At 45.7% G+C, this 17,358-nt stretch overlaps 1 long non-coding RNA gene across 1 annotated transcript; it reads left to right on the top strand.

Moving 5' to 3' along the window:
- The first annotated feature begins 3,732 nt into the window (after positions 1 to 3,732).
- On the top strand, positions 3,733 to 6,627 carry LOC123099616 (uncharacterized). Its single transcript, XR_006448199.1, has 3 exons — positions 3,733 to 4,588; positions 5,468 to 6,312; positions 6,398 to 6,627. It is a non-coding gene; the product is annotated as an uncharacterized lncRNA (long non-coding RNA).
- Positions 6,628 to 17,358: the final 10,731 nt, after the last annotated feature.

Below are 17,358 nucleotides of genomic sequence, written 5' to 3'. Positions count from 1 at the left end.
TTGTCGATAATTTCAAAAACATGATCATCTCATACAACAATTTATATCTCATCACGTCCTGACCATATCATATCACAACATGCCCTGCAACAACAAGTTAGATGTCCTCTACTTTGTTGTTGCAAGTATTACGTGGCTGCTACGGGCTTAGCAAGAACTGTTCTAACCTACGCATCAAAACCACAACGATTTTTCGTCAAGTGTGCTGTTTTAACCTTCAACAAGGACCGGGCGTAGTCACACTCGATTCAACTAAAGTTGGAGAAACAGACACCCACTAGCCGCCTGTGTGCGGAGCACGGCGGTAGAACCAGTCTCATGAACGCGGTCATGTAATGTCGGTCTGAGCCGCTTCATCCAACAATACCGCCGAATCAAAGTATGACATGCTAGTAAGCAATATGACTATTATCGCCCACAACTCTTTGTGTTCTACTCGTGCATATAACATCTACGCATAGACTTGGCTCGGATGTTCCTACGCACACGCAAGATCCATCTAGGTGATGCATATCAACTAGCGGGAGAGTGTGTCCACGTACCCTCGTAGACCGAAAGCGGAAGCGTTTTATCAACGCAGTTGATGTAGTCATACGTCTTCACGATACGATCGATCCTAGCACCGAACGTACGGCACCTCCGTGTTCAGCACACGTTCAGCTCGATGACGTCCCTCGTACTCTTGATCCAGTTGAGGCCGAGGGAGAGTTCCGTCAGCACGACGGCGTGGCAACGGTGATGATGAAGTTACTGGCGCAGGGCTTCGCCTAAGCACTACGACGATATGACTTAGGTGTGTAACTGTGGAGGGGGCACTACTGCAGAACCGGGCTTTAGCGCCGGTTCGTAAGGGCCTTTAGTGCCGGTTCCGCAACCGGCACTAAAGAGTGGAGACTAAAGGCCCCCCTTTACTACCGATTCGACACGAACCGGCGCTAAAGTGCCACCACGTGGCACGAGCCAGGCCCGGGTGCTGGTAGACCATTAGTACCGGCTGGTAGCACCAACCGGTACTAAATGTTTGGGGGGGGTTTGGTTTTAATTTTTATTTTTCCATTAATTTTGTGTTTTCCATTTAATTCTTTTTTGTTTGCTGGTATTTTACGATACTACATATTGTACACGTTATGCATATATATAAATAGATTTTCTCGTAGAACCGATCATATATATATAATCGAATGTCTCACAACCAACATTAATTATTCACACATACACATGTATATATATACAATTTCTCCTACATGTTGCCTTGGTGCCTTCGGAGTACGATGACAAGTGGTTCATGGGGGCGGTAGCGGATAATAGTATTCTCCTTTGGGATCTATGACCTGGTGGAGCAAAAATCCCGCTATTTCCTCTTGAAGTGCTCGTATGCGCTCCTCTGGTAGGAGCTGGTCCCGCACCTCTTTGAACTGTTAAGAAGGAGATCAATATGCATGTGTATTAGTTGTGTGACTAGATATCGACAATCACGTAAGATTTGTGAATAGTGTTCTGGCAAACGTACCCAGTCCTGTCTATCAGATCTGCTCCTTTCAGACGCCATCATGCGAATGTTCTCGCAAACGTAGTATGCACACACTTCAGTCCCCGGCGCCTGCTTCAGGGACTTTACGAGAATAGAATTTAATCAGATAATAATTAATCAAGCATGTTAATTAATTAATGGTATTGAAACAAGAATTAAAGAGATGGTAGCTAGCTAGCTAGTACTACTTAATTACATACCTTGGGTCGATACCAACATAGCTTGTGTCACCATTTTCCTGGAGTCACCTTGATGTACTTTGCCCAAGCCCTGCCCGCCGGCAAAGAAAATTAATAAAGGGGTTATTAAAAATAGTTCATATCAGGAAATGACGAACTAAATAGGCCGAGATATAGTTAATAATGATTGAAATAACCTGTCGACTATCCCCTTCACGATGCTGTAGTCACTATCTTTTTTAAGTAGCGAGTCCAGTACTTCAACTTTTCATTCGTCAACTTTAATGTCTAACAAGATCCAGTGGAAGCTGCATGCGCATACGTTTGCATGTATAAATTAAGCGGGCATGTGCATAACACTAATCAACTATAACCCTAAACCCTATACACTTATTAACATCTAGCTAGTAAGCAAAAACAGAATTTGTAGTACAAGACAGTGTGACTCACTCGAAGTTGTAAGGAAGTAGTATATCTTCATTGCTATTGAGGCGCTTCAAGAACTCTACCATGTTTTTCTCTACATCTTGTCTACACCATTCCAATTTCCATGTGTATTCATTAACGGTATTTGAGTCAATGAACGCAATGCCATAGCATCCAGCTTTTTTCATTTCATACATCTTCATCCTGCATAATACCACAGAAAAGAATATATAGTGAGGATATATAATTACAGGTAATTAATGATCAATCAATGAGCACTAGAGCTAGTTTGAGACTTAAATTACAGAAAGAAATCACTTACAGACAATAGCAACTGACGATAGATTTGTCGAGTGCATCTTGATTGAATAACTGAAATAGTTCTGAATACTCAACGGACAGAGCTTTCTTATTGAAGTAATGATCTTCCTCGACTTGCACCATGAGGGACTCTCGATTGGAAATCTTGGTAATTTTCATGTACCAATCATGCAATTCATACATTCTCGTTGGGAGGTTCTTGACCTCCTCGGGCTCGACCAAAGGTTGGCCCCGGACATATTTTCGTTTTATTTTCTCCTCCCTAAGCGGAGACATGGGCTCCATATCGAGGAGTTGTCCAACAGTGATCTTGAGCATTCCAGCCTGCATTATATGCTCCTCGGTTATTACCACATCGCCCAGCTCGGGAACGTAAATGGTTTGCCCACAATAATATTGGGCGCGCGTACTCTCATGTGTTGTTGGCACAACAAGCGGGGGGGGGGGGGGGTCGATTGCACCGCATGTTCTCCCAGCTGGGGAACGGTTTTCCTGCATTTTTTGACAACTGCTTGTTGGCTCGAGCTCGAGCTCGCTTCTTTCTGTAGTCGTGCTCGATGTGCCTTCCTGATTTGGCGCTCATAGTCTGAGTCAACAGGCTTGGGAGCTGGTGGTCTAGCCATACGAATGAAGTGGCCAATCTTTTCTTAGGCACTTTCTCCCTCGGCGGAGTTGCCGGTTTCGGTCCAAAATGAGCGTCCACTTCGGCCCGCACTATTGCATCGTTTTGCTCCTCGGTCATGTCGTAAGGCCTCTGAGGAAGAGGAGCGAGGCTGCTTGGACCATATTTATATCGCTTGTCTCCGCCTGTACTTCCTGTACTACCTCGACTCGTACCGCTACGCACCATAGCTGCGGCGTGTCTTTTCTGCGATTGCTTAGGCGGCGGAGACGGCTGACGTGGCTTAGTTGGAGCAGGAGGAGTGGCCTGACGCTGTGCCGGACTTGAAGCAGGAGGTGTGGCCTGACACGGTGTCGGACTTGAAGCAGGAGGTGTGGCCTGACGCTGTGCCGGACTTGAAGCAGGAGGTGTGGCCTGACACGGTGTCGGACTTGAAACAGGAGGAGTGGCCTGACGCTGTGCCGGACTTGAAGCAGGAGTCTGCTCACGCGTTCGTGGACTTGGAGGAGCAGGAGTCTGCTCACTACAACAACAACCCCCTATAACAAGAAATAGCTTGCAACGAAAAAATAAGATTTGTTGCAAATAGCCCCACGTATCCCACCTTTCCCACGTTTTTTTTATTTGACCTCTCCCACGTCTTTAGAGAAGAGTCTCCCTTGATCTCTAGTCTTCTCCCGCCCGTAACAAAATCTTCCCAAAATTTCAACCTTGAGAAACCCTAAAGCAATCCCTCACTCCATATTCCATAAGCGGTGGCGGCGCCTTCCCCTCCGAGACTCCGAATCTCCACCTAGCTCTGCATCTCTGCTTCCATATTTTCTTGCGCCGCCCCTTTTCAGATCTATTTGGTGTCAATCATCCTTCTCAGTTCTCACCATACCAATCCATCTGGTTGCCCCTCATCGGATTGGAATTTGGATCTTGTGTCAATAGTGCAGGGGAGGGATTAGTGGATCCTCGATGGACAGCCGACGAATCCACATGAACATCCTCTGCACCTGCCCCTTCCACACGGAGATCATCTTCAGGCATGGAAGGTACATACACATCGGAGGATTCAGAAGTACAAACATGTGCTACCTGCTAATAACTTCGGTTCCTTAATTACTATTGATTTCATTGGAAGTCTTTCCCATCCCACATGTGTTTCCAAGGATCTTCTAAGGCCATGAGGCCTATGGGTAAGTTCCTCAGGTTCTGCTGCCGATGAGTACGTGAAGGCAGCCGGGTACAACGATGAAGGTAAGAGATTTAACGAACACACATACTCTTCAATTTGGGCTGTGGTGCGTGCAGGGTGGTGAAGAGCTTGCCGGAGTATACAGAGGGGTTCGTGGTTGGGGGACACACTAGCGCCCAAGTCCGTCGGTAGTGCGACTCGTGCAGCAGTAGAGCGTTGGAGTGGAACAATGCCTGCTCTGTGCTGCCATTGCTCGTCGGCCCCAGGATGCTCCGCGACCGCACTACCCAGTTCAGGGACAGCCAAGGGGCGCTGCTCCTCGTCGTGTATGTGTCTCTCTACGTGATTGTGTTTCTTATATTTCTATTGATTTATGTATATTTTTTAGCAAAACTTAGCCATATTCCCTACACTATGCTGACGATGCAGAAGTTAGAAATACTACTAGGTGTAGTTCAGGTATTAGTTTTGTACTGATATATAGTTGTTTAACCAAGGAGGAACAATTATTAGATACCTTTACAAGCACTAGAAGAATCAAGATGACAAACCACCCGGATGTTCCCTTTCTTACATCTCCCATCTCATTTAGAAATATACTAGAAACTGACTACAGAATCTTCAACTTTGGAGTAAGCATGGAAACGACACCAATTACTATTGAAATAGTAGCTTGCCAATTACTCCCTCCGTTCCTAAATATAAGTCTTTGTAGAGATTTCACTATGGACTACATACGGAGCAAAATGAGTGAATCTACACTTTAAAATGCATCTACATACATCCGTATGTGGTCCATGCTGAAATCTCTACAAAGACTTATATTTAAGAATGGAGGGAGTACAACCGTAATCATAAAGTTAAATACTGAGCCATCTCCCCTTAGGAAAGCCTTTTGTTTATCATATATATTGGTAATACCAACGTGCATCAAATTCTCTGTATTCCAGATTAAGAAAGTTCATACTCAGGAAACCATTTAGGCTGGAGACCTTTGTTTTAGTAATGATGTTCTGATGACCGGCAGCTGATCTACTACATGATTGTAACTGCAGAACTTAATATTTAGTTCTCGGATCCACCAAGTGTATTGGCTTATAGATGGGACAATTTGTCTAGAGTATTTTTTTATCTTATAGTATATGTATATTTGAAATATTGGTTACTGGTCTGCTAAGTTACCAATCCATATTTTGAATATGCAGGTTACAAAAAAATTGATTTGTTCCAGACTTCCAGGTCAATGTTATTGGCACTGAACCTAGCTAACTACTAGTACTTAGCAGGCTAGTTTTGCTATGAGGTAATTCGTAATTGTTAGCTCGATATTGCATCAACGATTCTTCCATGGTTCAAAGGAAATCGGATTATTAATAGCTCAATATTGCAAATTCTTTTTTTATCCTTATTTGTACAAGAGAACACTTCTGGGGGTACCCTAACTTTTTTATCCGTGGACAACATAATGATAGCTAAGCTGCACTCTTGTAAAAGTATAAGATGGTAAGATTTTTAGCGTATGAACATGTAATATATTTTGCTCTAGCTTTTGAAATTCTTCCTTTTTTTGACTTTCTCGTATGATAATATACTGCAACTTAAACTTATGATATTTAGTGACAGACTAACATAATGTGCGCACACATTTCCCATACAGTTTCACAAAATATTTTGACCCTACTATTTCTTTTTTGTATATCTTCCTGTTACTACTGCTAAATGTACAATTTATACATCCATCATCCTTTCTTGTCTATTGTTTCCGAATATATAGTGTATCTAAATTTTTTAATGCCAATTATTTTTCTCCTTAATGGTTTTTGTGTTTGCAACTCAGCAAAAAATATAGCTGTATATTTTAATAGGTTATAAATGTGTGTAATGATCAATCTATCTTCTTGGTTTATGTTAGTTTTTCTTTTTGCAGTAATAACACAATGCACATAGTATTCCGTCATCCATTCAATATACAAGGTGGAAAAATGATGATGGTTTAGAACATGCCGCTCAATAGATGTAGCGGGATTATTTATGCATGGCCTTCACCTTTGTATGTTGCTCCTCCAAATTTTACTGCTGTAGCAATTTGATTATTTGTAATTTAAGTTATTTATCTCATTTCTTTTATGTTGTAGATAAACTGATATGCAGGGCTCAGATGCTGATTGCAAGGTCGAGAATGAAGCTGCTACTAGATAGTTCCACATAATGTTTTAGATGTTTTTTGCCAGATCAATGCTTCAAACAGTATATATTAAATAGAATAAGTAAGATGTTGATTGCAAGGTCAAGAACTGGCTGCTGCTACTAGATAGCTCCACATCTTGTAATCTTTGGCTCATGTTCTTTGTAATGCAACAATCAATTTAATAAATGAGCCTTTCTCTTTGTCATATTGTGGTTCTCTATATGACTATACGAAATACCATTAATTTTTCATGCTATGAAGGACTGCTTCTAGGCATTGTAATTGCCGTGTATGTCCATTTGAAATCATTTTGTGCAGGGTTGCGACCAACGCATATGAAGTGTTGTTACGCTCTAACTTTATACATTGCAATTTTGCAACACTTATTCAGGTCGTTTACCAACGCATGTATATACGTTGTTGTAGACCTTTGCAACGCCACCAACGGCAACGCATAATAATCCGTGGATATATACGTTAGCAACACTTATATGGGCCTACGACAACACATTGATGCGTTGCTAAAGGGGGGTTCTTCTTGTAGTGGCTGACACGGTGGCGGACTTCGAGGAGGAGTCGGCAGACGCGGTGTCGGTGGACTTCGAAAGATGATGTAATCCTTTCTCCATAGGATGATACGATGTATGGTCTCTCCCAGTGTGTGCTTGTCGTCACCTCCAGGAATGTCAAGCTCTAGCCCTGAATATGGGTCCACCACCTCATCAACCAAGACACGAGCATAGCCCGCTGGATTCGGGGCGCAATGGAAGGTTGCTTCGGGGGTAATTGTAAAAGCAACGGCGTCCGCCACCTTCATGGATATGTTCTTCATTTTGAAGTGTAGCTCACAGTTAGTGTTCTCTATGATGTCATCCACAGGGTATGTATCCAGCAGTGCGTCGCCCGGGGCGAAACCAACGCTGCTTCTCGGCATGGATGGGACGGTGCTATCCAATGCTGGATGATCATCCGCTTGCTGCTGCCGCTGCTGAGACCCCCTTTCCTGGCTAAGTGAGTCGATCTGCTGCTGCTGCTCCTGCTGGAATTTGAGTGCCAAGTCCGCGTGCCTTGCTTCTAGGCCTTGAAGGCGTTCCGCGTCCTGCTTCCTCTGCTCCTCCTCCAGCTTCCTCTTCTTCTCCTCCTCCATCTTCTTTCTGGCACGGGTCCTGTAGTCGCCGTTCCATTCCGAAAAGCCCTCATACCAGGGAATAGCGCCCTTGCCTCATGTTCTTCCCGAGTGTTCAGGATTTCCAAGGGCGCGCGTAATCTCGTCGTTCTCTCTGTTGGGCGTGAACACCCCCTTTCGAGCATCTTCTATTGCGCTTTTGTTCTGCTCCTTTTAGACTTGTCTTCTTCGAAACCAGGCCTGTGTTTGGGTCCAATGCCCCCCCATGCGCATAGAACCAAGTTCTGCACCTGGGGGGCCAGCTCCTAGTAACCGAAGTGACCCCTACATCCTCCATCTCTTGCTCAGACTTATCCCACTTAGGCATTGCCACCGCGTAGCCACCTGGACCCAGCCTATGGAACTGCGTCTTTTTTGCGGCATTGGCCTTGTTGTTTCTCGACCGTTCCTTAGATAATTCTGATTCCTTGAATTTCACGAAAGCGGGCCAGTGTTCTCTTTGCTTCTCCAGTGTTCCCTTGAATTCTGGAGTCTTCCTTTCTGCAGCGAGGTAGTTGGCCCATACAGTTTTCTTGTGGGTGTTGAATGCAATTGCCATCTTCTTAAGAGCAGCGCCCTTGACTTTCTGCACATCTGCATCAGTGAAATAATTTGGTAGGGTGAAATGTTCCATCAGAGATTCCCAAAGCTTTTGTTTTGCTCTGTCGTCGACCCAAGTAACATCTGGGCGTTTAGTTTTTGGCTCTTTCCATTCTTGAATGGAGATCGGGAGTTGGTCCTTCACAAGAACTCCGCACTGACGAACGAACTTGTTCGCAATGTTCTTAGGCGTGAGGGGTTCGCCACTAGCTTTGATGGAATCGATGTTGTACTTTACACCCTCCTTCAACTTTTTGCCTGGGCCGCGCTTTGTCCTGCTGTCTGTAGAAGCAGATTTGCTCGATCCGGAGGGCTGAAAGAAGAAAGATCAATTCGTTAATATATCTTCAAATAAAAAAAACATGTGATGATCACTAGATGCCTGCTTATATAAATATACCTCGCTGGTAGTCTTTGTTATTTCAAGATCAACATTGTATTCGTCATCATAATCATTTTCTGCGTCATCATAATCATAATCATAGTTCATGACTTCATCAGCTCGGTCGTCGAGATCGAATATCTTATCATCACCCTCCCCGGTATTGTTCAGATGTTGGGAGCCGTCATTTGCTTCATTCAGATCATCTGGCCTGTTAGGGCTGCGTATGATCTCGAACAGGGCCTCTTCTCCCTCTTTGCCGGTATTGTCCGCCATAGCTTTTATTTAACTAATACAGAAGAAATATAAAACAATTTAGTATTCAAATTACAATGCATGGATGCAATCAATAAGGAAAAACTGAATCATATAGTACATAATATGCATCGTCTCGAATAATATATAATCTCGAATACATCGTCTCGAATAATATATAATCTCGAATACATCACTCGCTAGGTAGCTAATAAAGATCGAATACTATAGAAGAATCTAGGCCACTCGCTGTTCCTGGGGCGCGGGCGGTGGACACCCAAAGACAAGGGATCATATCTCCGGTCATCTGCCCAAAAAACCTGCCAGGTATTGGGGAACCTGACGTCCATAGTAGCCATGTAGCGATGGACGTGCTCGTCCTCCTCCCTGACACGACGACGCACCACCTCCGGCGGGGCCGGCTCCCTCTGCACCGAATGTGGCCCACGCGAACGCCACCAAAGGAGATCAGGGTCGACGACGGGACCCGAGGCCGGGTTCCTCACCAAGCGGCGCCCCCCTCCAGGTAGCACCTCCCAGTGCCAGCCCGGCGGAGCCCAATCCCGGACATGGGTCAGCCGGACATCGTCACGAACGGGTCGATGGCGAGGATGCGGGCCGGGCATCGTCGAGAACAAATAATATATGCCCGCAAAAAGTAACATTTTTTAAATGATTGGATTGTGATAACTAAAATTCTATATGCAAATTCTAACAATTTGACATTAATCAAATTCATCTAACTAAAACTAATTCTAAAATGTCTAACATTTCTATATATATAACTAACATTTCTATAACATTTCTAATATTTCTATAACTAAAAAACAGAAAAATTGCTAACATTTCTATAAATATTTCTATAACTTAAAAACAGAAAAATTTATAACATTTCTATATAACTAACATTTCTATAACTAAAAAACAGAAAAATTTCTAACATTTCTATAACTAAACAACAGAAAAATTTCTATAACTAAAAAACTAAAAAACAATGTGTGTGTGTGTGTGTGTGTGTGTGTGGACATGGCGGCCGAGGCAGGAGCTCACCGGCGAGGCGAGGCGACGGGGGGCGGCGACGGGGACGGCGACGGGCGGCGATGACGGGGATGGGGACGGGGCGGTGACGACGGGGACGGGGACGGGCCGGCCGCGGACGACGGGACGACGGGGCGGGGCGCGACGAGGACGGGGACGGGGCGGCGACGGGGGCGTCGACGAGGGGTGGTGACGGGGGCGGCAACGGGGGGCGGCGGGCGACGGGGCAGAGGAGAAGAAGCAGATGAGAAACTGAATTTTTTGAAGTGTTTTCTTTTATAGGATGGGCCTTTAGTACCGGTTGGAGCGACCAACCGGTACTAAAGGTCAATTTTGGCCAGGCCAAGCGGCGGGAAGCACCCACCTTTAGTACCGGGTGGTGGCTCCAACCGGTACTAAAGACCCTCCCTTTAATACCGGTTTGAGCCACCACCCGGTACTAAAGGTGGTGCGCTGGCGCAGGTGCGGTGCGTCATGTTTAGTCCCACCTCGCTAGCCGAGGGGCGTCCGCACTGGTTTATAAGCCCCAGTGCGGTATCTCTCTCGAGCTCCTCTCCAAAGCAGGCCTACTGGGCCTAAATGTTCTGTGCTGTCCTGTGGGCCTACTGGGCCTTTGCGGGCCTGCATCCTGGCCCAACAACAGGTTGGGTTTCTAGTCGTATGCAGGCCGCTGTGGCGCAGTAGGCGGGCTTTTTTATTTTCTTATTTTTTTACTTTATTTATTTTTGTTTTATTTATTTTTGAGTTGTTTTTTTGCTGTATTTAGAGTTTCTTTGTGAATATTTTTGCTTTAGGTACAAAAAATTACAAACTTTCTATTAGTGCCGGTAGTTTACAAATTTGAATAGTTTACATTTTGAATTATTTGAAATTTGTGTGAATCACTAGTTTGTGAATAACTTAACTTTGAAAATAGATTTTTCAGTGATTCTTTTTTCTTATGTTTAATATTAGTGTGTTTTATCATTATATTCAATTTGGTAATGCTTAGGTTATTTAAAAAATGAAATGCCTTTGTAACGGATGAGTTTTCGTCCGAAACCCTGATACTTCGAAAGAGATTGTCCATTTTGTACACGAAGTGCATCCAGTTTTTGCGGTAACCCTCTCTACTTTTTTGCACATGCTATGTGGGTGAAATTATGATACCATGCCAACTTTCAACCTTTTCTGAGTTCATTTGAAATGCTTTTCAATTTCAGGGTCATTTAGCTGAAAAAATCAGTAAATGCATGAAAGAATTTGTTTGCACATAAAATTTCTTCGCGTTTCAAATGCCAAAACACATAACTACCCTAACTATTACAGAGATTCCCTCCTGGGTGTGAAACACAGAAGAAAGTGATGATAGTGAAGCCGATCACATCCCAGATCTTTGGGTGTGAAACTTTTTCTTCGCGTGTGTCCCTTTGCGCCGTAGCCATGGAAAATCTTCATCATTTAACTGGATGCTCGGGTCAATATTCACTGTGAATGGAGCAATTTCATCAAACTTTTCATAATCTTCTGACATGTCTGTCTTGTCATCCACTCCCACGATGTTTCTCTTCCCAGAAAGAACTATGTGGCGCTTTGGCTCATCGTATGATGCATTCGCTTCCTTATCTTTTCTTTTTCTCGGCTTGGTAGACATATCCTTCACATAGAAAACCTGTGCCACATCATTAGCTAGGACGAATGGTTCGTCTGCATACGCAAGATTGTTGAGATCCACTGTTGTCATTCCATACTGCGGGTCTTCCGTTACCCCGCCTCGTGTCATATTGACCCATTTGCACCGAAACAAAGGGACCTTCAAACCACGTCCATAGTCAAGTTCCCATATCTCCTCTATGTAACCATAATATGTTTCCTTTCCCGTCTTGGTTGTTGCATCAAAGCGGACACCACTGTTTTGGTTGGTGCTCTTCTTATCTTGGGCGATCGTGTAAAATGTATTACCATTTATCTCGTACCCTTTGAAAGTCATTATATTCGAAGATGGTAACTGGGACAGCGAGTACAGGTCATCTTCAATAGAGGCGTCATGCATGGTACGTGTCTGCAACCAGCCGGCGAAACTCCTGGTTTGTTCACGTGTAATCCAGTCATCAGACCGCTCCGGGTGTTTGGAGCGTAGAAAATTCTTGTGTTCGTCCATATACGGAGCCACCAAGGCGGAATTCTGTAGAACTGTGTAGTGTGCTTCAGTGAGAGAATGTCCGTCCATACATATTTTTGGATTCCCTCCTAGCGTGCCTTTTCCATCCAGTCTGCCCTTATGCCGCGATTCAGGAACACCAATCGGCTTAAGGTCAGGAATAAAGTCAATACAAAACTCAATGACCTCCTCATTTTCATGGCCCTTGGAGATGCTTCCTTCTGGCCTAGCACGGTTATGAACATATTTCTTTAAGACTCCCATGAACCTCTCAAAGGGGAACATATTGTGTAGAAATACAGGACCCAAAACGTTAATCTCTTCGCATAGGTGAACTAGGACGTGCGTCATGATGTTGAAGAAGGATGGTGGGAACACCAACTCGAAACTGACAAGACATTGCACCAAATCATTCTCTAACCTTGGTATGATTTCTGGATCGATTACCTTCTGAGAGATTGCATTGAGGAATGCACATAGCTTCACAATGGCTAATCGAACGTTATCCGGTAGAAGCCCCCTCAATGCAACCGGAAGCAGTTGCGTCATAATCACGTGGCAGTCATGAGACTTTAGGTTCTGGAACTTTTTCTCTGCCATGTTTATTATTCCCTTTATATTCGACGAGAAGCCAGACGGTACCTTAATACTGAGCAGGCATTCAAAGAAGATTTCCTTCTCTTCTTTGGTAAGAGCGTAGCTGGCATGACCCTGATGTATGCCGTCTTTTCCATGCATACGTTGCTGGTCCTCCCGTGCCTCAGGTGTATCTTTTGTCTTCCCATACACGCCCAAGAAGCCAAGCAGGGTCACACAAAGATTCTTCGTCACGTGCATCACGTCGATTGCAGAGCGGACCTCTAGGTCTTTCCAATAGGGCAGGTCCCAAAATATATATTTCTTCTTCCACATGGGTGCGCGTCCGTCAGCGTCATTCGGAACATGTTGTCTGCAAGGACCCTTTCCAAAGACCACCTTCAAATCCTTGACCACATCATGTACATCAGCACCAGTATGGTGGCGAGGCTTCATCCGGTGATCCGCCTCACCTTTGAAATGCTTGCCTTTCTTTCTTACGGGATGCCTACTCGGAAGAAATCGACGATGTCCCAGGTACACATTCTTCCTACAATTGTCCAAATATATACTGTCGGTATCATCCAAACAGTGCGTGCATGCATGGTATCCCTTGTTTGTCTGTCCTGAAAGGTTAATGAGAGCAGGCCAATCATTGATGGTCACGAACAGCAAGGCCTTTAGGTCAAATTCTTCCCCCATGTGCTCATCCCACGCACATACAACTGTTCCATTCCACAGCTGTAAGAGTTCTTCAACTAATGGCCTTAGGTACACATCAATGTTGTTGCCAGGTTGCTTAGGGCCTTGGATGAGCACTGGCATCATAATGAACTTCTGCTTCATGCACAACCAAGGAGGAAGGTTATACAAACATAGAGTCACAGGCCAGGTGCTATGGGTGCTGCTCTGCTCCCCAAAAGGATTAATGCCATCTGCGCTTAGACCAAACCATACGTTCCTTGCGTCATCTGCAAACTCCTTCCCGTACTTTCTCTCGATTTTTCTCCACTGCGACCCGTCAGCGGGTACTCTCAACTTTCCGTCTTTCTTACGGTCTTCTCTGTGCCATCGCATCGCCTTGGCATGCTCTTTGTTTTGGAACAAACGTTTCAACCGTGGTATTATAGGAGCATACCACATCACCTTGGCAGGAATCTTCTTCCTGGGGCGCTCGCCCTCGACATCACCAGGGTCATCGCGCCTGATCTTATAGCGCAATGCACCGCATACCGGGCAAGCGTTCAAATCCTCGTACTCACCGCGGTAGAGGATGCAGTCATTAGGGCATGCATGTATCTTCTGCACCTCTAACCCTAGAGGGCAGACAGCCTTCTTTGCTTCGTACGTACTCTCGGGCAATTCGTTGTCCTTTGGAAGCATATTCTTTATCATTACCAGCAACTTTCCAAATCCCTTGTCAGATACACCATTCTCTGCCTTCCATTGCAGCAATTCCAGTGTGGTGCCCAACTTTTTCTTGTCAGCTTCGCAATTCGGGTACAACAATTTCTTGTGATCCTCTAACATGCGCTGCAACTTCTTCTTCTCCAAATCACTTGCGCAGTTTCTCTTTGCATCGGCAATGGCCCGACCTAGATCATCAGCGGGCTCATCTGATGCCTCTTCTTCAGCTTCTTCCCGCATTGCCGGCTCAGCTTCTTCCCCCATTGTTGTATCATCGTATTCAGGGAACCCATGGCCAGGATAGCTGTCGTCGTCCTCTTCTTCTTCATTGTCTTCCATCATAACCCCTCTTTCTCCGTGCTTGGTCCAAACATTATAGTGGGGCATGAAACCGGACTTAAACAGGTGGACGTGAATGGTTCTTGACGTAGAGTAATTGTGATCATTCTTACAGACTAAACATGGACAAGGCATAAAACCATCCGCCCGCTTGTTTGCCTCAGCCGCAAGCAGAAAAGTTTGCACGCCATTAATGAACTCGGGAGAGCATCGGTCATCGTACATCCATTGTCGGCTCATCTTCATTACACAACACCGAAAAGACCAAATTAATACAAGTTCATACATAAAGTTCATACAAGACTTAAATGCAACAAACAAATAACTCTCTAACTAAAGAATTTAAATGCAACAACAAATGCGATCAAGATCGCAACTAAGGTAACAATTGATCCAACAGCATAATGATACCAAGCCTCACTATCAATGGCATATTTTCTAATCTTTCTAATCTTCAAGCGCATTTTCTCCATCTTGATCTTGTGATCATCGACGACATCGGCAACATGCAACTCCAATTCCATCTTCTCCCCCTCAATTCTTTTCAATTTTTCTTTCAAATACTCGTTTTCTCTTTCAACTAAATTTAACCTCTCGACAATAGGGTCAGTTGGAATTTCCGGTTCACAAACCTCCTAGACAAAAATATCTATGTCAACTTGATGGGCATAATTTGTCATAAACACGAAATGCAACAACTAGTTTTAAAAGAGAATATACCACATCCGAATCATAACAAGGACGAGGGCCGACGGGGATGGATATCAAAACCATGGCACTATGTATAACAAACAACGTACGGGTAAGATAATTACGAGTAACTATATATCCAAATCACACAAACATGAATTTGGTAATGTACAACATTCATGAACAAGAGGCTCACCACAAGGTGGTGCCGGCGACAGAACGGTGCGGGCGATCGACTGTGGTTACGACGGAGATTTAGAAGGCACTAAGTAACCCACACCTACATATGCAAACTAAGTGTTATTTTTGACCTCAAATTGCATATAAATCAAATAATAGCACATATATTTCCTCCCAAATTACTAAACTCATAAATTGATCACTATACAAAGCATTGCAAGAGCTAATCTAGCAATGAGAGATGAAAGGACAAAGTTGCTAACCTTTGTGATCATTTGAATGGATGGGGGCCTTCAAATCTGGATAAATTTTGGGCAAAATGTGTGATGAGCTCGAGAGGAAGAGGGGAAGAACAGAGAGGAGAGGGGAAAGGGGAAGAACAGAGCGAGCTCAGGTGGATGAAGGGTTTATGTAGGACGACCTTTAGCACCGGTTCGTGCCACGAACCGGTACTAAAGGTGCCGGAGGGGCCCCGGACTGACAACATCCTGCCACCACTCACTTTAATACCGGCCTGTGGCACGAACCAGTGCTAAAGGTCGGCCACGAACCGGTACTAATGAAAGCGGCCGGCTAGCCGTTGGAACCGGCACTAATGCACACATTAGTGCCGGCTCAAAACCAACCGGCACTAATGTGCTTGACATTTGACTCTTTTTCTACTAGTGGGGGCACCGCACACGGCTAAGAGATTGCCTGTTGTGCCTTTGGGGTGTCCCCTGCCCACGTATATAAAGGAGGGAGGAGGAGGAGGCCGGCCCTAGAGGGGGCGCGCCAAGTGTGGGGAGTCCTACTAGGACTCCAAAGTCCTAGTAGGATTCCCCTTTTCCTTTCCGGAGTAGGAGAGAAGAAAGAGGGAAAGAGAGAGGGAGTAGGAAAGGGCAAAGGGGGCACCGCCCCCTTTCCCCTAGTCCAATTCGGACCCATGGGGGGCGCGCGCCTTCTTCCCTTTGGCCTGCCTCCTCCATTCCCGTATAGCCCAATAAGGCCCAATACTTCTCCCGGCGAATTCCCGTAACTCTCCGGTACTCCAAAAAATACCCGAATCACTCGGACCCTTATCGATGTCCGAATATAGCCTTGCAATATATCGATCTTTACCTCTAGACCATTTCGAGACTCCTCGTCGTGTCCCCGACCTCATCCGGGACTCCAAACAAAGTTCGGTCATCAAATCACATAACTCATAATACAAATCGTTATCGAACGTTAAGCGTGCGGACCCTACGGGTTCGAGAACTATGTAGACATGATCGAGACACATCTCCGGTCAATTACCAATAGCGGAACCTGGATGCTCATATTGGATCCTACATATTCTACGAAGATCTTTATCGGTCAAATCGCATAACAACATACATTCTTCCCTTTGTCATCGGTATGTTACTTGCCCGAGATTCGATCGTCGGTATCCTCATACCTAGTTCAATCTCGTTACTGGCAAGTCTCTTTACTCGCTCCGTAATGCATCATCCCACAACTAACTCATTAATCACAATGCTTGCAAGGCTTCACTACAGGGATCAGCTATTTTTCCGTCTGCCATGGCGGACGGCAAAGGCATGAACGGCGGACGGCAAAAGGCTCCGGCAAAGTAGGCTACGGTAAACAGCTGCTTTGCCGTCTGCTTCCTGGCGGCTGACGGCAAAGGACCTTTGCCGTCTGCCGCGGACGGCAACAAGAGCAGACGGCAATAATTGTGCTCTCAGTCTGTTAAGTGGCTAACGGCAGGCCTTTGCCGTCCGCCGCGGACGGCAAACTTTCTAGTGCCTTCGCCGTCCGCTTCCGCCTCGCCCGCCGCATCGGCCGCCCCCGCTTCCGCTTCGGCCTGCGGCGCCACTTCCGCCTCGGCCGCCGCGTCGCGTCGCGTCGGCCGCCCCCGCTGAGGCGCTGCCGCCTGCCCCCCTGCCCGCTGCCGCCTCGCCTGCCCCGCGTGCCCCGACGCCTCCTGCCCCCCGCTTCCCGCTGCCGCGCTGCACGCCTGCCGCGCTGCCGGCTGCCGCCTCGCCTGCCCCGCGTGCCCCGATTCCTCGCGTTCAACGCCGCCATCTCGTCTTCCGCACGCCGCCATCTCGTCTTCCGCGCGCCGCCATCTCGTCTTCCGCGCGGCCATCTTGTCTTCCGTACGCCGCCCTC

Source organism: Triticum aestivum, chromosome 4D (genome assembly GCF_018294505.1).
Source record: "Triticum aestivum cultivar Chinese Spring chromosome 4D, IWGSC CS RefSeq v2.1, whole genome shotgun sequence".
Taxonomy (NCBI): Eukaryota; Viridiplantae; Streptophyta; class Magnoliopsida; order Poales; family Poaceae; genus Triticum; species Triticum aestivum.
Note: the sequence above shows the minus strand (reverse complement) of the source record. Positions and strands in the feature narration are given on the sequence as shown.